Source organism: Theropithecus gelada, chromosome 7b, assembly GCF_003255815.1.
Source record: "Theropithecus gelada isolate Dixy chromosome 7b, Tgel_1.0, whole genome shotgun sequence".
NCBI classification, from domain to species: Eukaryota; Metazoa; Chordata; class Mammalia; order Primates; family Cercopithecidae; genus Theropithecus; species Theropithecus gelada.
This window is the reverse complement of record NC_037675.1, coordinates 25,154,554-25,179,762: the sequence shown is the minus strand read 5'-3', so window position 1 is coordinate 25,179,762 and position 25,209 is coordinate 25,154,554. Positions and strand designations below refer to the sequence as shown.

The window sequence follows — 25,209 nt, the reverse complement described above, 5'->3', positions numbered from 1 at the left end:
AGGTCCCTGTGCCCTGTGGTGGTAAGCAAAGCTGTGAAAGACGCTCTGCGTGATGGACAGAATGTGATTTGGTGTCTTTCAGAAGGAGTCTCGGTCCTGGTTTGGGGCTCTGATGACTCAACAAAGTGAAGTCTGGAAAGAGGGCAGGGAGACCTCCTGGTGTGCCCTAGGGGGAGGAGAAAGGAAAGGATGGCCTGACTTAGAGAGGAGAGAGAACAGCAGCTGCCCAGACACCCCAGGATCTGCCCAATCTTGAGCTACTCCTGTCACTGGGATTCCCTCTGTGCCCCAGACAAAGCAACTGGTACTCACCACAAAGGTAAGAAGACTGTATGTTGAATATTTTATATAAATCTATAGAGATACAGAAATATGAATAGATATTCTTCCAAAAATACCACAGACCTGAGACACGTGTCCCATTCCTTGGTCAAGGGAATGTTATAGAACAGTATATATGCAAAGACTTTCCAAGAGGTATTAGTAGCCATATATATTTTTTAAAAATCAATTTCTTCATTAGTATGAAAGATTCAGAAAGGCAAATTTATAAAATTTATAGAGACAAAATAGATAAAGTTTTCCTTTAAGGACCTCACCTTTCCATACCTCAGCTGTCTGGGCCTGGGGCTAGGAAGAGAGATAAAGGCATGAGGGGTCTTACTAGAGCAATAAAAATGCTCTACAACTCACCGAATGTGATGGTTGCACTACTTGGTAGAGTTACAAAAATCATTGAATTGTAGACTTAAATTTTATGTTATGTGAAATGTATGCCAATAAAATTATTTCTTTAAAAAGAAATACATTTTCAGATCTTCAACTTCCATGTGTGGTCTTTCCTAAATATGATTTGCCTGAGAAAGCACCTGTACTTGTTTATGTAAAATTCACTTTGCTAGCTCCCCTTTTAGTTGGCCTACTCAAAAAGGAAGAGAGTCATATTCTTTTCCTATCTGTATTTTTACTATGGTAAAAATGGAGTGTTGACATGAGTAAAGAAACCTTCAAGTTGCCAACAGTAAGACCATCCTAAATATTGTTACTGAGATGCCTCCTTTAATGACTCTTGCCTTATGGTTTGTTATCTTTCTCTTTTATACTTAATTTGGTGAAGAGTGTAGCCTTGTATTAGAAATTAAGTGTCTTAACCTACTTTGGGATGTTCTGAATTCGGATATATGGTAGAATGGGGCAGTGGATGTGTTGACAATTTTCCTTTAAGGACCTCACCTTTCCATACCTCAGCTCTTTTTTTTTTTTTTTTTTTTGAGATGGAGTCTCGCTCTGTCACCCAGGCTGGAGTACAGTGGCCGGATCTCAGCTCACTGCAAGCTCCGCCTCCCGGGTTTATGCCATTCTCCTGCCTCAGCCTCCCGAGTAGCTGGGACTACAGGCGCCCGCCACCTCGCCCGGCTAGTTTTTTGTATTTTTTAGTAGAGACGGGGTTTCACCGTGTTAACCAGGATGGTCTTGATCTCCTGACCTCGTGATCCGCCTGTCTCGGCCTCCCAAAGTGCTGGGATTACAGGCTTGAGCCATCGCGCCCGGCCCATACCTCAGCTCTTATCAAAGAACACAGATGGGGAGAATTCTGCAAGAGACTAGCAATGATAGCATGGATATACAACATTCAGCGCTGCAACTAGCTTTTCCAGGTATTTAAATGTATGCAATCCTTTTCAGCTCTTCTCAACAGTCACTCATAGGTTGTGTTATTAGCTGGGGGCATGTGGGGAGGGGAAATCACCTTTGAACAGATGAAGCTGAACCACCTAGTGACACTGGTTTAGTGACTGCCAAAGTTTTTTCAAGATATATTAGACAAAGCCATGAATCAAATTTCAAATGACTTCTTCAGATTCAATATGAGTTAACCAGAAATGTAGTTAGAGCTTATTTTATCCAGTCACATCATGAAATCCATAATCTGGCTCTATGATCACTAATCTCAGGTGGCCCCGGGACCAGGTTATTTCCTCCTCTGCCATCTGCTCATAGAGAACACCACCTTAAGACCATGTAACACATATGGCTTAGAAGTTGAGAGTATATAAGCTGAGAGAGAGGCATCCATGCAACAGGGGTAGGTGGCATGGGGATCTGGGCACCTGCTTATGTGATTTGTGTAACCTACTTTGGTCCTGCTTAGACCTGACCCCTATTGTATCATTTCCTTCAAATAGTGGGTTGCTGCTGTGTCTTCCTAACTTTAAGACAGAGAGCCCAGGTTATGATGAGTAGCTCTAGTCACACCATCCTTTGAAATTCCATGTTAGACTGGGCATGGTGGCTAACGCCTGTAATCCCAGCACAAGGTGGGTGGATCACCTGAGGTCAGGAGCCTGGCCAATATGGTGAAACCCTGTCTCTACTAAAAATACAAAAATTAGCTGGGCTTGGTGGCACCAGCTTGAAATCCCAGCTACTCAGGAAGTTGAGGCAGGAGAATCGTTTGAACCCAGGAGGCAGAGGTTGCAGCGAGCCAAGATCACGCCACTGCACTCCAGCCTGAGTGACAGACTCCATCTGAAAAAAAAAAAAGAAAGAAGAAAGAAAGAAAGAAAAAGAAAGAAAGAAAGAAAGAAAGAAAGAAAGAAAGAAAGAAAGAAAGAAAGAAAGAAAAGAAAGAAATTCCATGGTCTGATACTCAGTCTCTACCAGGAATCAGGTGCTGCTTGCTACTTTTCAAATGTTTTATTGTTTCCTAATGCATTTAGTTTTGCCTTGCACTAGAACGCTAGAGTTTTATGCTAAGACTCCCTATTGGGGCTTACCAAAGATTTCTCACAGAGCTTTATTGGCGCAAATATCTGGGACTCTAGGAGATCCATTTGGCCCTGTGGCCCAAGTGGCAGGGCTGGTTACATATCTTAACCTGCTACAGAGCCTTCTCTTACTCTGGGCCCCACTCAAAACTGACAGCCTTCATAATCACCCAATAAATAGATTGCAGCAGAATTTCCAAGAATAGTATGCAATGTCCCCCAAACCTGAAGAGCACTACCAAATTTTCATTGCATTTCAACTCTGAATGAAAGTCTCAATATGCCTCAGACCATTGGAATCCTAAAAACCACTCATGTGATGGTTTCTGGATCTCTGTAGAATTTACCTCTCACCCTCTGAGGCATATATGTATTACTTAGACATTCAGAGTTCCTTTGACTTCTGCTCATCATGTTCAATTAACATTATGTCATCAATATAATGCACTAACATGAAATTCACATTTTAACTACTCAGGTGCCCAAGCTGGAAAACTGGGCTTCATTTTTAGTTCCTTTTGCTCCCAGGGTGACCAATCTCTCACAAAGGGCTAATAATTTTAACTAATAAATATTTCCTAAATCTAACTTCTTTTCTGCATCTATACTACTTCTGACTAGTTCAGGGCCTGGCTGGATACCTTCCACTGGACCCTCCAGGTGCATACTCCACTCTGTTCCATGCTCTTGGAGGCTGAGCTATGTGGATGACATCTCACTTCCAGAAGGGTTTTGTTAATAGAGAACACTGATACTAGATCAGAGGAAAGGAGAGAAATGCGGTTGTGGTATTTATTCACGTAGTTCCCTTCTGCAGTGTGTCTCTGGCTTACTACGACACTTAACCAAAGGTCACAGCCCCTGACAGACAGCCTTCTGTCTTTGTCTTTGTTGGGGTAACTCACTTCCTCCTTTTGCCCCTTCAGGCCTGGATGGTATTAAAACCTCCCTGTGCCTGGCTCCAGTGCTGTACTATCTCCTGTGGTTACCCTATACTTTGCCTCTGTAAATAGCCCCTTCATGAAACTCTCTTTAATTTACCCAATTTAAGTATGCCATCTATTTCCTGACAGTATCTGATGGGCACAAGACCTTAGTATCTCTTGCTGCAATAATCTCCTGGCTGCCACGTCAAATAAGTGCATGTGCATACACACATATGCTAAAGTTGTCTCTATATGGCATATCAATATCTGACCCCTTTGCATTTCTTATTAAATTTCAGGGACTCCCATTTGCCCTCTAGAGAAAGTCTAAGCTTTTTGTTTTGGCATACAATAACCACCACTATCCAGCCCTTGACCAATTCCATAGCCTCATCTCCAGCCACTCCCCACCTCATGCTTGCTGTTCCAGGGATAACAAACTCTTGGTAGTTTCTCTCACTCTGTGCTGTTTTTCTCCCCTTTGCCCTTGCTCATGCTAACTTCCTTGCTTGGTATGCCCTTCTATATTTCCAAATTCCTTACTCTATTCATCCTTCAAGAATAAGCTCTGAAAATTAAAAAGGAAAAACAGGTCATGTATACTGTGGTCCCATTCATGCAAAATTGAACACACAGCTATTATATGAGAATGGATATGTGGAGAGGTGACTTAAAGAATGGCAAAATAATTATAATAGTTAACAGTGAAATATCAAATTTTCACTTTTTTGTGTTGGATAATTTTTGAGAAGGTAAGATAATGACTCCCATACAAATATAAAAAGAACAAGTGCCAACCTTTTAAAACTTGTTAATTAATGAGGGGAACCACAAAGCCATTACAACTGATTCAAAGGTAAATTCAAAGAACCACACATATATAGGCTATAGGGAAGAGTAAAATTTGCTTAATAGATGCAAAGCTGATTTCTTCCAATGTAGAGGGAAAATTGAATCTCCTCCAGATTAAATTTATATGCATCTCTGGATAGATGCAAATATTTATTAGTTACCTAAAACTCTGAGTTGTAAATAGCTCAAAGACAATGTATGATACAGAGACCTCACAGAATTAGGTCACCTAGAAGAGTAGCTAGACAACGCCTAGTTTTTTACTGAAGATATCCAGAGTCCATTTCAAAGTCAGGTCTGTTTTAAAGTCTTCTGCAACTTTTCCCTCAACTGTCTTATACATTTTTACAAATATTTTACAAATATTAAAAAAATTTTATAATGAACATATATCCTTTTTTAATTAAAAAAGCATGCCTCCAAACAAACAAACAAACAAATGCAATATTAGAAGCTCCTTTTCCTTGATTGACTTAGGTGTCACCTTTCCCAAATTATTTATCTAACCACTGCCACCCCAAGGTTAAGTTAGGTGCCGTTCTTCTCCTATGCTCCCATAAAAGTATGTGAATCATATGTTCCTCCTACCACAATGTATTATAATCATATTTTTCTGCAGGCCCAGCTCAGGCTGTGAGTGCTTTGAGTACCCAAATCATGAGTGATCTTTGTATTCTGGCCGCCCAGCCCATAGCAGGTTCCTAACAGATGCTCACTGAATGAATGAAGAGACTAGTGCATGCATTGATTCTGTATCTTTTGCCAAAATTATATTGGGGATGGGAAGGGGAGAGAGAGAGAGAGAAACGCTTAGCATTTGCTTTTAAAAATAAATTGTTTGGAGTGACATTAACAAAATGTTGAGTAGGAAGAGAAGGAAACCCAACACTGTTTTGAATCCTTGGCTACAAGGGAGGTAGGGAACCATAATGAACGAGTAGGGATTGTAGGAGTCAAATTTCAGAGAAAAAAAGAATTGTGAATTTATCTTTAAAGTTTGCTTCAAAAGCATTTATCTGCTGTGATATTTGCCTAAGATTTACTAAGGTTGAAGTACTTAAATAAGGGAATTGGCTTTATGTAAATAAGTTCATAGCTACAGATTTGTGAAGATTTGAATAGAGACTCAGTATTCTAAATATCAGGAAAACACAAGTTCACCGTGTACACAATGCCTGATGCCACCCAAAGCCTGAACACTTAAAAATCACGAATGGGTACTTTACAATAAATGCTTTAAGACCAGAGCTGAACTAACACCACAGACTGCACAGGGGAAGGGTCTGACATGCAGTAACTAAGGAATTTGACCTGTAGGTCCAGTGAGGCCCCTAAGAAACCATTACATCACTGCAACCAAATCTTCATTCATTCATTCATTCATTCATTCTTTCATTCAACAAATACCTATGAAGCAATCACTAAGTGCCGGACACCCTGCTAGAAGTGACAAATGTAACACTGTCACTTAGAGTTAGAAAGGTGAATGTGAAAAGTAAGCACAGGAGGGAGGACATCAGGTCACATGGAGGAGACAATAAATCAGCTTTGGGGTGTCAGGAAGGACTCCTCTCATGTGCTGAAAATGAAGATAAGTCTAGAAGAAGAGGCTGAGGGATGCAAAGCAGCCAGGGTAGAGCACTGGGAGCAGGAAGTCAAATGTCTCTCGAAGCTTGAGGCTAGAGACTCATGGAGGACAAAATGATAAAACGTATCACTCTTAAGAAGCTGTGGAACTTTAGGAACTTGAGAGTTTACAAAGCCCTCTCACGTCTTAATTTATTTGGGCCTCTCACAACAAACCTGTGAAGTAGATGTTCATTATCCTAGAGGTTCTCAATGAATAAATATTTATTGAATATGTTGACCTAAGAGGATGAAGCTGAGGCAAAATTAATACAAGTAGAGAGTTTATTTGGGCCAAACTTGAGGATTGCAACCCAGGAGCATAGATTCAAGTTGCCCTGAATGTACACTCCAATTAGCAGGAGTTACAAGTGAATTTTTAAAGGCAAAAACGGGGACAGGGAATGGACTGTTACAAAATTGTTTGTCAGAAATTCTCATTGGTTTACACAAAGAACATTGATTAGTGATTGGCTATACATTTTTAAACTACAGAGTATGTGTTATAGTGTCTGGTGTGGCATTATTAGGTTAAATTTCCAGCTACTTGTGGCAATAGCAAGCAGTGTCAAGAGATGAATACTTAGGTCAAAGAGGGGAGTAGGGTATGGGATTGTGGCCTCATTTTAATGTCTCTCTGGGCCTAATAATTAAAAGGATTTGTATTCCTCAGATACAAATTTCTTTTCTCAAGCCTATGTGTGCATATGTCAGAATTTGATATCAGATAACAGAAGCCACTCAAGCTAATTTAAAGAGAAGAGATTTCATATACAAAATTCTGTGTTCATAAAATCACTGGAAAGGCTCACTGGAGCAGGCTCCAGGCTGATCTTCCAGGAGCGATTCTTAGACCCACCCAGTTCTAGCCCAAAAAGGGAGATGATATTTCATCAGAAACCACCATGTTTAGGCCCCTGACCCTGGGTTGGGGGTCCTCACCAGCAGTGGAGCCAACTATAAACTTAAATTAGCCAACAAAGTTGCCATGATCACAGGATCTACAAACAGTTGAGAACAACTCTTTGGGAATTTGGGAACTGTGGGTGTCTTTGGGTTTTGTTGACTTCATTTCTTAGGCTCATCCCCACAAAGCAAAGTTTACTAGGCTTAAGTGCTAGTAGTTTTTTGGGAAGGTGATCTTAATGAGCAACATCGAGGAACAGGAAAGGAAACCAGGAAAGGAGACAAAACCAGTGCAGGATGTGTTATGGAGTCAGCCCACTATAGGTCACTGGGTGAGAGGTTTCAAAGGTCTTCTAGGAAGCAGGAAATGCATCTCAGAGGCATCTCTCAGGGGAAGAGGAGAGAATTCCTCCATCAGTCAAGAGTTGCCCTATGTGGGTTAATGCCTCACACTTTGAAGTTGCATGCCTGTGAGCACTCAGTGGTTTCACATGCCTGAGGCAGGGAGCTCTCTGGTTGCAGCTACAAAGCAAACTAAAGCCTTGAGAAACTAAACTGAGAATGAGTTTTCATAGTAGGAATTTTCGTGGGAGGGGAGGCCAAGAAGATCTGATGTGGACATAGGAGGTTCAATGCATCTATGGACCCTTTATCTCTTTATCTCTTCTAGTCCTCTGACCATCCATAGTGCAGCATGAGGTTATCTGCTCTGAGTTAGTGGAGAGAATTCATTTGGTGCCTCAGGGCTAGAAATGTAGCAAGAAAAGTCTCAGTCCTAGTCTAAATTGTCACCTCCTTCTCATCTCTGCCCCAGGATCGGCTTCGCCATTGCCCAGCGTCTGGCCCACTATAGGGCCCACGTGGTCATCAGCAGCAGGAAGCAGCAGAAGGTGGCCAGGCCCTAGGAGGAGGGCCACGCCCTAGGAGGAGGGGCTGAGCATGTGCCAGATACCCTGTGCTACATGGGGAAGGCTGAGGACCGGGAGCGGCTGGTGGTCATGGTGAGGGGCATAGAAGGAGGTGCAGACAGGCTCAGGGATTCTGATACTATGCCCCACATTAGGGCAGAGGGATAAAGCCACCATCACAGGAATCAGGTCAACTATGTGTCACTTGAGCCTTATCCACAAGGCCCAATCTCCAGTTAACCGACCTGGGCACAGAAAGGACCAGCTTATGGAGGGCATCCTTTCTCCACCCAGGTTTGTTCTCTCCCTCAGGGAGAGAGGGAGTGCATGTGGCCTGGGACTCAGGGAGATGTTGGGGTGGGGACCATGCTGGTGGGAAAGGAGAAGCTGGTTTCTCCACCAGCTCCGTGGAGCCAGCCAGGCCCTCCTGGAAGATTCCTGAGGAGGGGTCTGAGGGGACAGAGATGTTGTACAGAAGGAAGCCCTGGTCTTATAGTCAGAGGTAGAGTATTCAGGGAATTGGAGAGGGGACAGTGAAATTTCAGGACACAGTGCAGGTGAGAGGTGTGTTTGGGAACGGGTAGCCAACAGTGCCTAGGACTAGAAGGAGGACGTGAAAGGGTACTTGGGTGATGCTCCACTGCTTTTTATCCAGAAACTCAGTACCTGGCTCCTAAAGGAAAAGAGAGAATCTCCATCCTCACATCATATTGTTCTTCTGTGCTTTGAACTTGACCTAGGTACAGCCTCTGGGACATTAAACAGGAGTCACCTCTCACTGCTGAAGACACCCTCTTCTTCCGTAACCTTATTCCTTTATGTCCCTTTCTTACTCTCAGGCCCTGGAACACTGTGGGGGTGTGGACTTCCTGGTGTGTGTGGCAGGGGTCAGTCACTTGGTGGGAAGTGCCTTGGGGATCAGTGAGCAGGTCTGGGACAAGGTGAGGTCTGGGGAAGCCAGTAGGGGGCAGGAAAGCCAGACTTCATCCTCACCTTCCTGCCATGTAACGCTCTCTCCATCTAGGCTCACATATCCAGAGCTGATCCTCAGCTCCCACCATCCACCTTCCCATGACAGATTCATTGGTGCAGAGTGAGGCCTGGGGCTTGAACTCTCTGAGCCTCAATTTCCCCATCTGTGAGATGGATGTAGGAGTGTTTAAGTGGCAGTTTTGGTCCCCACTGTTCAGGAGCTACCATTCTGCAGGGAATGTCCAACCAAAAACCAAATAGTCACAAAAAATATGGGGCACAGAGAAGAGAATGACAGCCTAATCCCTAACATGGGTACCTTCTGGCTATCACCCCAAAACCTAGCCTTCCCCAGACTCAGCTGTTGATGCCTCCTCTGCTCCAGATGAAACTGGTGTGCTTGGAAACATAGGGAGACAACCCATATACTCTGGGGTCTTCTGCTGGAAGAGCCTTCAGCCTAACCCATTTACTCCTGCATCTTCAGGATGCCCCATTTCCATGAATGCACAGGAAAGCCAACACTCCACCCGCATCATGGGCGTCAGAGGTCATCATGCCCACATTCTAACCTGGTACATTTCCCAATACGGTGAGACTGCTGGACTGACTGTATCTTCACTCCCCCACCTCCTGATTTCTCTGATTTCAGATCCTAAACATCACTGTGAAAGCCCCAGCCTGCTGCTGAGCCAGCTGCTGCCCACATGGAGAAGATGGGGTAAGGGTGGGGAAGGGGAATAAGGAGGTAGCTGCTTGATATCAAAGAGGGAGCAGGGGAACTAGAGTGAGAGGGGGCAGATTTCAGTTAGACATTCCTACTGGGAAACAGGCTTAGCTGAGCCAGTCATACAAGAATGGTGAGTGTGTGGCTTTCATACTTCTGGGTCAGCCCAAAAAAACAAGAGTTCTATCCATTAGTGTTGTTCCCTCACATCTGGAGTGCCCAGGGGGTCTGGCAAGGTCTTGACTGGAATAAGGAGGAAGGATCCACAGATAGAAGGTCCCAGAGTCCTGACAATGGTCTTGGAATCAGAGACCTTTGGGCTATAGGAGCTCTGGCCACAAGAGTTCAGGCTGATGACTCTGAGGCACCCCATAGCAGGCCTATAACTAGAGCAGTTGTTTCCCAGGTCCACTCAACTCTTATCCCTCCTGCTTCCTCTGACACCTGTCCTACCCAACCTTTTCCCAGCCCCTGCCAGACAGTTCCCAAATTAGGAAGCCTATTTCCTTGCTGTCCTCACAGCCCGTGATAGATGCATCACCTGTGGGATGGGCCTAGGGCTGTCTCTTGCTGTCAAATCCCCACTGGTCTCAGCGACTCGGGATGTTCCCAGATGTTCCCCCATGCCATTTGTCCTAGGGTTGGAACAATCTGCCTGTGCTCCTGGGAGATCCTTGTTCATTCTTGAATTTCAGCCCAATCTTTAGAAGGTTTCATTTTCTGACCAGCTCAGGAACACAGCTTCTCCTGAAGGTGCTCTAGCCATCCCTGTCCAACTCCTCCAACTTAGGCCTGTCTCATTCCTGTTCTAAAACAGATCCCTCTGGCCATGCCCCAGCCTCCTAAACATCTCCCTCCTACTTAGCCATGCCTCCTCTGAAGGTTAGGACCACCCAGTTATCTCCACCAGCATTGTCCTCATTCTCTTCTTTAAAATGGTCAGCGGAAGTAAAGTGAATTTTTGTCAGTCTCAGGTAAAGTGCTTTGCAGATAGATGTAGTTTTAAGACTCTTTTCCCAACTGTTTTTCTTCCCTTTAGTTCCCATATTGACGTTCTGGAGCAGTCACTGAATTCAGCAAGCATGTACTGAGCAGCTAGTATAGACTGGGCTGCTTCTCTGGACTTGTGTGATCATCTGTGAAACACAGCCAGGACTTCTAATTAATGATGACTTCTGAGGCCCCTTCCAGCTCTAACACAGGCATGGCGTGATATTAGATTGAATCTCAGTGGTCCCAAGTCACTGAGAACAGTGGGGAATTGACAGGAGGAGCCAGCCCTAGGCCCATCCCACAGGTAATACATCTACCATGGGCTGTGGGGAGAGCAAGGAAGCAGACTTCCTAATTTGGGAAATGACTGGCAGGGGCTGGGGAAAGGTGGAGGAGGACAGGGCCAGTGTAAGAGGCAGTGGGAGGGACAAAAAATATGATTTTTATTGATAGAAAATGGCCAAGTACAGTAATTTATGTGGTTAAACACAGTACTATGGTTTTCAAATTGTTTTTAATGGCAGAAACCTTTTGTCAAACAATAACCTCCATAGGAGTCCAATGCGTAAAACAGACAAAAGCAGAAATGCCCAGGTTAAAATTAGATTAGGGGCCTGATGCTCAACCATTTGGTCCCTGTTCCTGGTACTGGGCACCTCTTGCAGAATCTGGCTTCACAAAACTGGTTGCAAACTACAAATGTAAAGAAGACAGTGTGGGCTTTGGAGTCAGAGACACCTACCTTTAGATCCCTGCTCTGTCACTAGCTACATATGTTTGGTAATTAAACTCTCTGGGCCTTTGTTTCCTTACCTATTAAATGGGATAATGATGCTTGGCACACCTCTTGTGAACATTAAATGGCATGATAAAATATCTTGATTATGCACGTAGTAAAGACTGTCTATGTATATTTACTAGAGTAAATAATAAACATTGGCTGGGTGTGGTGGCTCACACCTGTAATCCCAACACTTTGGGAGGCTGAGGCAGAAAAGTCGCTTGAACCCAGGAGTTCAAGGGTGCAGTGAGCTATGATCACACTACTGTACTTCCAGCTGGGTGATCAAGTGAGACCCTGTCTCAAAAAAAATTATTTGAAAATGAATATTATCATTTTCACAGCTACAAGAATGTCACATACTAAAGTTCTTTACAAGTGAAAGAACTTTACATCACAATTAAAAGAACTAGAGAACCAGGAGAAAACCAACCCCAAAGCTAGCAGAAGACAAGAAATAACCAAAATCAGAACTGAACTGAAGGAGATTGAGACACGAAAAAACCATTCAAAAGATCAATGAATCCAGGAGTTGACTTTTTGAAAAAAATTAATAAAATAGACTGCTAACTAGACTAATGAAGAAAAAATCAAAATAAACACAATTAGAAATGACAAAAGGGGTCATTGATCCCATGGAATACAAATAGCTACCAAAGAATATTATGAACACCTCTATGCACATAAACTAGCAAATCTAGAAGAAAAGGATACATTCCTGGACACATCCACCCTTCCAAGACTGAGCCAGGAAGAAATTGAATCCCTGAACAGACCAATAATGAGCTCCAAAATAAAATCAGTAATAAATAGCCTACCAAGAAAAACTAGGAATGACAGATTCACAGCTGAATTCTCCCAGCTGTACAAAGAAGAGCTGGTACCACTCCTACTGAAACTATTCCAAAAATTTCAGAAAGAGGAACTCTTCCCCAATTCTTTCTATGAGGCCAGCATCATCCTAATACCAAACCCTGTCAGAAACACAGCAAAAAAAGGAAATGTTAGGCCAATATCCTTGATGAACGTTGATGCAAAAATCCTCGACAAAATACTTGCAAACTGAATCCAGCAGCACATCAAAAAGCTTATGCACCACGATCAAGTAGGCTTTATCCCTAGGATGCAAAGTTGGCACAACATACACAAATCAAGAAATGTGATTCATCACATGAACAGAATTAAGGACAAAACTACATGATTATCTTAATAGATTCAGAAAAGGCTTTTGATGAAATTCAACACCCTTCCTGTTAAAAATTCTCAATAAACTAGGTATTGAAGGAACATACCTCAAAATAATAAGAGCCATCTATGACAAACCCACAGCCAACATCATACTGAATGGGCAAAACTTGGAAGCATTACCCTTGAAAACTCGCACAGGACAAGGATGCCCTGTGTCATCATTCCTATTCAACATAGTATTGGAAGTCCTAGCCAGAGTAATCAGGCAAGAGAAAGATGTAAAGGCAGCCAAATAGGAAGAGAAGAAGTCAAATTATCCCTGTTTGCAGGTGACATGATCCTATATTGAGAAAACCCACAGTCACGACACAAAAGCTCCTTAAGCTGATAAACAACTTCAACAAAGTTTCAAGATACAAAATTAATGTACAAAAATCACTGGCATTCCTATACACGAACAAGAGCCAAGCCAAGAGCCAAATGAAGAATGCAATTCCATTCACAACTGCCACAAAATATACCTAGGAATACAGCTAAACAGAGAGGTGAAAGATCACTACAATAAGAACTACAAAACATTGCTCAAAAAAATCAGAGATGACAGAAACAAATGGAAAAACATTCCACACTCATGGATAAGAAGAATCTATATTGTTAAAATGGCAAAATTGCCTAAAGCAATGTATACATTCAAGGCTATTCCTATTAAACTACAAATGACATTCTTCACAGAACTAGAAAAAGAACTATTTTTAAATTTATTTGGAGCTAAAAAAGAGCTTAAATAGCCAAAGCAATCCTAAGCAAAAATAATAAAGCTGGAGGCGGTTCCAAGATGGCCAAATAGGAACACCTCCAGTCTACAGCTCCTAGTGTGAGTGACATAGAAGACGGGGGATTTCTGCATTTCCAACTGAGGTATGGGGTTTGTCTCACTGGGGCATGTCTGACAGTGGGTGCAGGACAGTGGGAGCAGCTCACTGAGCGAGACCAAAGCAGGGAGAGGCATCTCCTCACCCAGGAAGTGCAAGGAATCAGGGAATTCCCTTTCCTAGCCAAGGGAAGCCATGACAGATAGCACCTGGAAAATCGGGTCACTCCCACCCAAATACTGCACTTTTCCACAGGTCTTAGCAAACGGCACACCAAGAGATTATGTCCCGCACCGGGCTTGGAGGGTCCCACACCCATGGGGCCTCCCTCATTGCTAGCGCAGCAGTCTGAGATCTACTAGAATAACCAATGTAGAGAAGTCCTTAAATGACCCGATGGAGCTGAAAACCATGGCATGAGAACTATGTGACGAATGCACAAGCTTCAGTGACTGATTCGATCAACTGGAAGAAAGGGTATCAGTGATTGAAGATCAAATGAATGAAATGAAGCAAGAAGAGAAGCTCAGAGATAAAAGAGTAAAAAGAAATGAACAAAGCTGCCAAGAAATATGGGACTATGTGAAAAGACCAAATATACATCTGATTGGTGTACCTGAAAGTGACAGGGTGAATGGAAGCAAGTTGGAAAACACTCTGCAGGATATTATCCAGGAGAACTTCCCCAACCTAGCAAGGCAGGCCAACATTCAAATTCAGGAAATACAGAGAATGCCACAAAGATATTCCTCAAGAAGAGCAACTCCAAGACACATAATTGTCAGATTCATCAAAGTTGAAATGAACGAAAAAATGTTAAGGACAGCCAGAGAGAAAGGTCGGATTACCCACAAAGGGAAGCCCATCAGACTAATAGCGGATTTCTTGGCAGAAACTTTACAAGCCAGAAGAGAGTGGGGGCCAATGTTCAACATTCTTAAATAAAAGAATTTCCAACTCAGAATTTCAAATCCAGCCAAACTAAGCTTCAGAAGTAAAGGAGAAATAAAATCCTTTACAGACAAGCAAATACTGAGAGATTTTGTCACCCCTAAGCCTGCCTTACAAGAGCTCCTGAAGGAAGCACTAAACATGGAAAGGAACAACCAGTACCAGGCGCTGCAAAAACATGCCAAAAATAAAGACCATCGATGCTAGGAAGAAACTGCATCAACTAATGAGCAAAATAACCAGCTAACATCATAATGACAGGATCAAGTTCACACATAACAATATTAACCTTAAATGTAAATGGGCTAAATTCTCCAATTAAAAGACACAGACTGGCAAATAGGATAAAGAGTCAAGATCCATCAATGTGCTATGTTCAGGAGACCCATCTCACATGCAGAGACACACATAGGCTCAAAATAAAGGGATGGAGGAAGATCTACCAGGCAAATGGAAAACAATAAAAGGCAGGGGTTGCAATCCTAGTCTCTGATAAAACAGATTTTAAATCACCAAAGATGAAAAGAGAAAAAGAATGTCATTACATAATGGTAAGGGATCAATTCAACAAGAAGAGCTAACTATCCTAAATATATATGCACCCAATACAGGAGCACCCAGATTCATAAAGCAAGTCCTTGGAGACTTACAAAGAAACTTAGACTCCCACACAATAATAATGGGAGACTTTAACACCCCATTGTCAACATTAGACAGATCAATGAGACAGAAAGTTAACAAGGATATCCAGGAATTGAACTTAGCTCTGCACCAAGTGAACCAAATAGACATCTAGAGAACTCTCCACCCAAATCAACAGAATATACATTCTTCTCAGCACCACATCACACTTATTCCAAAATGGACCACATATTTGGAAGTAAAGTACTCCTCAGCAAATATAAAGGAACAGAAATTATAACACACTATCTCTCAGACCACAGTGCAAACAAACTAGAACTCAGGATTAAGAAACTCATTCAAAACCACTCAACTACATGGAAACTGAAAAACCTGTCCCTGAATGACTACTGGGTACATAAGAAAATGAAGACAGAAATAAAGATGTTCTTTGAAACCAATGAGAACAGAGACACAACATACCAGAATCTCTGGGACACATTTAAAGCAGTGTGTAGAGGGAAATTTATAGCACTAAATGCCCACAAGAAAAAGCAGGAAAGATCTAAAATTGACACCCTGACATCACAATTAAAATAACTAGAGAAGCAAGAGCAAACACATTCAAAAGCTAGCAAAAGGCAAGAAATAACTAAGATTAGAGCAGAACTGAAGGAGATAGAGACACAAAAAATCCCTTCAAAAAAATCAATGAATCCAGGAGCTGGCTTTTTGCAAAGATCAACAAAATTGATAGACCGCTAACAAGACTAATAAAGAAGAAAAGAGAGAAGAATCAAATAGATCCAAGAAAAAATGATAAATGGGATATCACCACCAACCGCACAGAAATACAAGCTATCATCAGAGAATACTATAAACACCTCTATGCAAATAAACTAGAAAATCTAGAAGAAATGGATACATTCCTGGACACATACACCCTCCCAAGACTACACTAGGAAGAAGTCGAATCCCTGAATAGACCAATAACAGGCTCTGAAATTGAGGCAATAATTAATAACCTGCCAACCAAAAAAAGTCCAGGACCAGACGAATTCACAGCCAAATTCTACCAGATGTACAAGGAGGAGCTGGTACCATTCCTTCTGAAACTATTCCAATCAATAGAAAAAGAGGGAATCCTCCCTAACTCATTTTATGAGGCCAACATCATCCTGATACCAAAGCCTGGCAGAGACACAACAAAAAAAGAGAATTTTAGACCAACATCCCTGATGAACATCAATGCAAAGTCCTCAATAAGATACTGGCAAACTGAATCCAGCAGCACATCAAAAAGCTTATCCACCATGATCAAGTGGGCTTCATCCCTGGGATGCAAGGCTGGTTCAACATATACAAATCAATAAATGTAATCCATCATATAAACAGAACCAAAGACAAAAACCACATGACTATCTTAATAGATGCAGAAAAGGCCTTTGACAAAATTCAACAGCCCTTCATGCTAAAAACTCTCAGTAAATTAGGCATTGATGGGACGTATCTCAAAATAATAAGAGCTATTTATGACAAATCCACAGCCAATATCATACTGAATGGGCAAAAACTGGAAGCATTCCCTTTGAAAACTGGCACAAGACGGGGATGCCCTCTCTCACCACTCCTATTCAACATAATGTTGGAAGTTCTGGCCAGGGCAATCAGGCAGGAGAAAGAAACAAAGGGTATTCAATTAGGAAAAGAGGAAGTCAAATTGTCCCTGTTTGCAGATGACGTGATTGCATATTTAGAAAACCCCATCGTCTCGGCCCAAAATCTCCTTAAGCTGATAAGCAACTTCAGCAAAGTCTCAGGATACAAAATCAATGTGCAAAAATCACAAACATTCTTATACACCAATAACAGACAAACAGCAAGCCAAATCATGAGTGAACTCCCATTCACAATTGCTTCAAAGAGAATAAAATACCTAGGAATCCAACTTACAAGGGATGTGAAGGACCTCTTCAAGGAGAACTACAAACCACTGCTCAACGAAATAAAAGAGGACACAAACAAATGAAAGAACGTTCCATGCTCATGGATAGGAAGAATCAATATCATGAAAATGACCATACTGCCCAAGGTAATTTATAGATTCAATGCATCCACATCAAGCTACCAATGACTTTCTTTACATAACTGAAAAAAAAACTTTAAAGTTCATATGGAACCAAAAAAGTGCCTGCATTGCCAAGACAACCCTAAGCCAAAAGAACAAAGCTGGAGGCATCAGGCTACCTGACTTCAAACTATACTACAAGTCTTCAGTAACCAAAACAGCATGGTACTGGTACCAAAACAGAGATATAGACCAATGGAACAGAACAGAGCCCTCAGAAATAATGCCACACATCTACAACCATCTGATCTTTGAGAAACCTGACAAAAACAAGAAATGGGGAAAGGATTCCTTATTTAATAAATGGTGCTGGGAAAACTGGTTAGCCATATCTAGAAAGTTGAAACTGGATCCCTTCCTTACATCTTATACAAAAATTAATTCCAGATGGATTAAAGATTTAAATGTTAGACCTAAAACCATAAAAACCCTAGAAGAAAACCTAGGCAATATCATCCAGGACATAGGCATGGTCAAGGATGTCATGTCTAAAACACCAAAAGCAATGGTAACAAAAGCCAAAATTGACAAATGGGATCTAATTAAACTAAAGCGCTTCTGCACAGCAAAAGAGTGAAGAGGCAACCTTCAGAGTGGGAGAAAATTTCTGCAATCTACTCATCTGATAAAGGGCTAATATCCAGAGTCTACAAAGAACACAAACAAATTTACAAGAAATAAAACAAGCAACCCTATCAAATGTAGGCAAAGGATATGAACAGACACTTCTCAAAAGAAGACATTTATGCAGCCAACAGGCACATGAAAAAATGCTTATCATCACTGACCATCAGAGAAATGCAAATCAAAACCACAATGAGATACCATCTCACACCAGTTTGAATGGTGATCATTAAAAGGTCAGAAAACAACAGGTGCTGGAGAGGATGTGGAGAAATAGGAACATTTTACACTGCTGGTGGGACTGTAAACTAGTTCAACCATTGTGGAAGACAGTGTGGCGATTCCTCAAGGATCTAGAACTAGAAATACCATATGACCCAGCCATCCCATTACTGGGGATATACCCAAATGATTATAAATCATGCTGCTATAGAGACACATGTACACGTATGTTTATTGCGGTGCTATTCACAATAGCAAAGACTTGGAACCAACCCAAATGTCCATCAATAATAGACTGGATTAAGAAAATGTGGCGCATATACACCATGGAATACTATGCAGCCATAAAAAAGGATGAGTTCATGCCCTTTGTAGGGACATGGATGCAGCTGTAAACCATCATTCTCAGCAAACTATCGCAAGGACAGAAAACCAAACACCACATGTTCTCACTCATAGGTGGAAATCAAACAATGAGAACACTTGGACACAGGAAGGGGAACATCACACACCAGGGCCTGTCGTGGGGTGGCAGAGGGCAGGGGAGGGATAGCATTAGGATATGTACATAATGTAAATGATGAGTTAATGGGTGCAGCACATCAGTATGGCACATGTATACATTTGTAGCAAACCTGTACATTGTGTACATGTGCCCTAGAATTTAAAATATAATAAAAAAAGAAAAAAGAAAAAAAATTAAGATAACTAGAAAAAAGATAACAAAGCTGGAGGCATCACGCTATCTGACTTCAAACTATACTACAGGGCTGCAGTAACCAAAACAGCATGATAGTGGTACAAAAACAGACACATAGAATAATGGCACAAAATAGAGAGCCCAGAAACAAGGCTAGACATCTACAACCATCTGATCTTTGACCAAGCCAACAAAAACAAAAAATGGGGAAAGGACTCCCTATCCATAAACAGTGCTGAGATAACTGGCTAGGCATATGCAGAATATTGAAACTGGATGCCTTCCTTACACCATATACAAAAATTAAATCAAGATAGATTAAAGACTTAAGTGTAAAACCCAAAACTATAAAAACACTGGAAGACAACCTAGGCAATATCATTCTGGACATAGGAATGGGCAAAGATTTCATAAAGAAGCCAAAGCAATTGCAACAAAAGCAAAATTGACAAATGGGATCTAATTAAACTTAAGAACTTCTGTATAGCATAAGAAACTATCAACAGAGTAAGCAGACGACCTACAGAATGGGAGAAAATTTTTGCAAGATACGCATCTGACGTAGGTCTAATAGCCAGCATCTACAAGGAACTAACACATATTTACAAGAACAAAACAAACAACCTCATTAAAAATTGGGCAAAGGACATGAACAGATGCTTTTCAAAGAAGACATAGATGCAACCAACAAGCATATGAGAAAAAGTTCAATATCACTGATCATTAGAGAAATGCAAATCAAAACCACAGTGAGATACCATCTCACACTAGTCAGAATGGCTATCATTAAAAAGTCAAAAAAGTAACAGATGCTGATGAGATTGCAGAGAAAAAGGAGTGTAAATTAGTTCAACCATTGTGGAAACAGTGTGGTGATTCCTCAAAGACCTAAAAACAGAACTACCATTCCATCCAGCAATCTCATTACTGGATATCTAACCAAAGCAATATAAATCATTGTATTACAAAGGCACATGCACGCGTATGTCCATTGCAGCACTATTCACAATAGTAAATACATTGAGTCAACCTAAATGTCCATTAATGACAGATTAGATAAAGAAAATGTGATAAATATACACCATAGAATACTATGCAGCCATGAAAAAGAATTAGATCATGTCCTCTGCAGGAACATGGTGGAGTTGGAGGCCATTATCCTTAGCAAACTAACACAGGAACAGAAAAGCAAATACTGTATGTTCTCACTTATAAGTGGGAGCTAAATGAAGAGAACACATGAATACATAATGGGGAATAACAGAGACTGGGGCCTGTCAGAGGGTTGAAGGTGGGAGAAGGGGGAGGATCAGGAAAAATAACTAGTGGGTACTAGGTTTAACTCCTGGGTGATAAAATAATCTGTACAACAAATCCCCATGAAACAAGTTTACCTATGTAACAAACCTGTACATGTACCCCTGAACTTAAAATAAGAGTTAAAAAAAGTGAAGAAAATAAATATTAACTACAGTATAAATTATCACATATGTAGTATAAATAACATTTAATAATAATTTAATTGGTTTCAATATTTACAATAAGTGTTATTAATATTATTATTACTACTACTATTATTAGTTGTGAGATCTGAGCAAGTAAAAGATTGCTTTCTCCAACCTTGTGGATAAGGCAGGAGTTTATGAAGGAAGCTCCACTTAAGTTGTTTCTATTTATTCTTATCTACTTGCCAAAATCCTATTATTCCTAACCCAATTTAAATGGAGATACCCATATGCTAAAAGAATATAACTATCGACCTAGAATTCCATATCTATCAAGTATATCTTTCAAAAATTAGGGCAAATTTATAACATTTTCAGAGAAATGAAAACAAAGTTTACTGCCAGAAGATCTTCACTAAAGGAAATTTTAAATGGTACTTCAAGCAGAAGGAAAGAAATGATCTCATATGGAAAATCTAAGATGAAGGTAAGAATGAAAAACACAGAACGTAGTAACATGAACAAATTTAACTACTTCTTGTAAAAAGAAATTGTTTCGTGGAGTTAAAAACATTAACTCCACAAAATAGTTAAATATGCAAAAATAATATTTAAATCAGGAGATAAAAATGGAGTTAAGGTGTTAGAAGATTTTTATATTGTTAGAGAGAGGGTAAGGATATTAATCTTAAACTTTGATAAGCAAAACAGGCCTGCTTATAGGGCAAAGCTACAAGAATGGCAATGGAGTATACAGTATATTTTCAAATTAATAGAGAGGGAAGTGGAAATTGAAAAAATAGTCTAAAAAAAGCAAGAAGGGACAGAAAACAAAACAAAGAACTGGGGGAATTTTTTAAAAGCACAAAATTGGATGCTAGACATTAATCCTAGTATATCAGTGATGACAGTTAAAATATAAAGACTGTCAAACTAGATTTTTTATTCAAATTAAGCATTTCAAATCTGTTTAGACAGAAATGACACATTTTATTAAATTTTTCATTTCTGTTGAATGAGTTTATAGAAATGTATTTATAGAAACAGTTCTAGGAAAGGCTAGCAATCAAGAAATTGAAGTAGGACGGATAAACCTCAGCACATTTATAAAATGTGCTCAGCTCAACTAGCTACTCAGGAGGCTGAGGCAGGAAGATCACTTGAACTGGGAGGTGGGGGTTGCAGTGAGCCAAGATTAAAATGCACATTTTAATCCTTCTTTACAGAATTAAAGTGTATCTTTCTTGATGGTAACCTAAGTATTATATTGTCAATGCTAAGCAAAAGTCAAAGTTGAAGTGTTCAGGAGAAAAAACACTCAGAAAGAAAAAAGAAAAAAATATAGAGCAGAAATCAATGGAAAACAAAACAAAGTACAATATAGGGATCAAGAAAACAAAAAACCTCCTATTTTTTTTTAAGAAAATGAATGTTTTTAGCAAATTTCCGATGGGATTGATCAAGGAAAAAAGGAAAGACATAAATAGCCAATATCAGGAATAGGATCAAAAGACAGATCTTGAGGACAATAAAAAGGCATGAAAAGAATGATAATGCCAAAAAGAAATTTTTATATCAAATTTATGTTTATGCTGAAGTTATAATAGAAAAAAATTTTAAACTTATATATCTTACCAAAGCTGACTCAAGAAGAGATAGAAAACTCGACCAGTCCTATAACCATTAAATAAATGTAATGTGTAGTCAAAGTTTTTCCTGCAAAAACAAAATCCATGGACCGGGCACAGTGGCTCACACCTGTAATCCCAGCACTTTGGGAGGCCAAGGCAGGTGGATCGCTTGAGTTCAGGAGTTGGAGACCAGCCTCGGCAATGTAGTGAAACCCTGTCTCTACCAAAAATACAAAAAATTAGCCAGATGTGGTGGCATGTTCCTGGGGTCCTAGCTACTCAGGAGGCTGAGGCAGGAGGATCACTTGAACTGGGAGGTGGGGGTTGCAGTGAGCCAAGATTGCCACTGCGCTCCACCTCCACCAGACCCAAGGTATTCTTTTTCACTCACATAGTCCTCCACCCCTCTTCCATACAGCCTCCGTTCTCAGCCACACACAAGATAATAACTGTCTTCCACTCACATACCACCCTATCTTAATCTTTCCAGGCAAGATTCAGTGGTCCTGGTCTCCTCAGTTTCAGCCTGTACTCTACTTGCTGTAAGTATGACCATCTCGTGTCTCCAGGTTAGATAAGCAGAAACTCTCATTTCATCTGGAAAATTGGATGTATGGAAATATCCAAGGTTTGACAATTGCTCCCTCAAGACTACTCCAATGCAAAAGTGATTATTGTGTGTCTCACACCTTGCCTTTTACATAATGCCCATAGTAGAGGCCTCTTGCCATCTCTTTTGGGCATTGTCTCCCATACTTGATGATCTGGAGGTGTTATTGGGATGAATTCCTTGGGCAGAACCAAGGAAATTCAAGTGACTCTCCCTTATTCCCAGTTCTAATCTATTAATCTATTTCCCTTTCTTTCCACAGAGGCTGGGGGCCTATAATGTCAGTGAAACAGCCCTGTTGGGCCTCAGCAAGACCCTTGCAGGGAGCTGGTACACCAAAGAACATTCGGGCAAACTGTCTGATACCAGGAATCATTGACATATGCTTCAGCACCATGGTGAGGACCACCATGTTTCTACCTCCTGAGCAGTAGTGTGCCTTCCCCTTCCAGGCCATGCCCCACAGAGAGCTGGACTCTCTGGCCTGGACCTATGGACTTTTGCTCTGATATTCATAGCCTTTTGGGATCAGCAGCAGAATCAGAATCAGTTTTTTGTGAGAGGCCACCCCAACAGTTCTTTCACAAGGACACAGGCCTGCAAGATGCACAGCCTATGTGACATGACTCCATCTGTATGAGTGGCACTGACTTTTTTACCTTTCCTGTAGCTCCTTGAGGACCTGGTCTTGGGGGATCACACGAAAAGTCTCTTGAGAGCACAGAGGTAAGTTGTGGAGAGGCCGTGTCCCCTGTGGAGCTGGATTAACATGACCTCAGAACCTTCATGATGAGCGAAAGATCACACAGTATCCCTCACAGGCTTACTCATTCCTGTTTCTGGGGTCTGATGGTCCTCTCGGGCCTGGAATGACCTCTGCAGGTCCCTGCAAAGCCCACATCTCTTCACTTACAGCCCTTCGCTCATCCCCATAGGGGTCTTGACTTCACAGCATCCCATGGGAACCCAGGGCTCATGGGGAAGGTGTAATTAGTCTCAGCCCCACCTCCTTTTTCCATGCAGAGTGGGGCGGCCTGGGGACTGTGTGGGCTCGTGTCCTTCCTGTGCTATCCAGACACCAGCCACATCACTAGAGACAACATCATGGTGGCCAGCATTTCCCCTCACCTCTGAGGGTCAGGAGCTCTGAGCTTGGGCTTGTGTCTGGTGCAGGAGCTTCAGAGGGTCCTTGGGCCACCCTACTGCAACACCTTATTAACAATGGTTCCATGCTCCAAATACACACTTTGATTCAAAACTGTCACTGGCAGAAATAATAAAGAACATCAGAAATATGTCATATCACAAGAGGGCTTGTGGTATGAAGCTATCATTAAAATCAGATAAAGTGATGTCAGCTTCACCAGAAACTAAATGGTGTTCTTGGGAGTCTTAAGGAAAGGAGCTAAACTCAGGCAGAGAGAGGGAGAGCTGGAAGGAAGGAAAAGAAAAAGGCATTTTGAGTATGCTGCTAGATGCTGTCATGAGGATTTTCTCCTAAACATCTCTGTGAGCCTGATGACTTGGAGCAATTTAAGGAAAATGCTTTGAGGGCACACAGCTAGGCCATGATCAGAAACAGAACCCAGTCTGTTGGTGCACCAGGAAGGGATCAGCATGGAACCTGTATTTGAGAGGAAAGATCAGCCCCTGCAGTTCTCATTCTTCTCTCAGATCCTTATCCTAAAAGTCTGGCTCTGGTCTACCTGCATTCACGCAATTCAGCCTTCCACAGATAAGTGCCACGGCAGTAACTATCATCTCTCATACAATTTAAACCCTTGGTGCTTGAAAGTCAGGAACAGTGCCAGACCTTGAGTGCCCCACCCATATCCCTTTGGCCCACACTGGGATCAAAGACATCTTTGATGAATAATTCCCAGATACACGGAAGGCTCTCCACCTCAAGCCCTCGTATCTCTCTCCTGGAGAGAGGTAAGCCTGTATAAAGGGGCACAAACCAACGTAATATGTAAGAACTAGAGACTTGCTCTCATCAGCCCTTCCTGAGAAATCCCCCAGAAGACAAGCTTTCGACAACCAAATTAACTAGAAGGACATTGACATAAGGACTGATGGTGAATACTATAGTTCCTTATAGAACTAAAACAAATGAGTTTAAAAGGAAGGCAGTATGACATACAATGGCTTTCTGCTCTGATGCTATAGATACAGCAGAACTATAAAAAAAACTAAATATTGGCCAGGTGTGGTGGCTCAGGCCTATAATTCTAACACTTTGGGAGGCTGAGGCAAGAGGATTGCTTGAGGTAAGGAGTTTGAAACAAGTCTGGCTAACGTGGCGAAACCCTGTCTCTACTAAAAATACAAACACTTAGCCAGGTATGGTGGTGTGTGCCTGTAGTCCCACCCCGCTACTGGGGAGGCAGAGGCATGAGAATCCCTTGAGCCTGGGAGGCAGAGGTTGCAGCAAGCTGAGATTGTGCCACTGCACTCCAGCCTGGGCAACAGAGTGAGACTCTGCCTCCAAAACAAAACAAAACAAAACAATAAAACTTAACATAGTTACTGTATTAGTCTGTTCTTAGGCTGCTAATAAAGACATACCTGAGACTGGGTAATTTATAAAGAAAAAAAGATTTAATTGACTCACAGTTCCACATAGCTGGGGAGGCCTTACAGTCATGGCAGAAGGCAAAGGAGGAGCAAAGTCACACCTTCAATGGTGGCAGGCAAGAGAGCTTGTGCAGAGGAACTCCCATTTATCAAACGATCGGATCTCTTGAGACTTATTCAC

At 41.5% G+C, this 25,209-nt stretch overlaps 1 pseudogene; it reads left to right on the top strand.

The window, feature by feature from the left end:
- Positions 1-1,352: 1,352 nt before the first annotated feature.
- On the top strand, positions 1,353-23,585 carry LOC112628938 (annotated as a pseudogene).
- Positions 23,586-25,209: the final 1,624 nt, after the last annotated feature.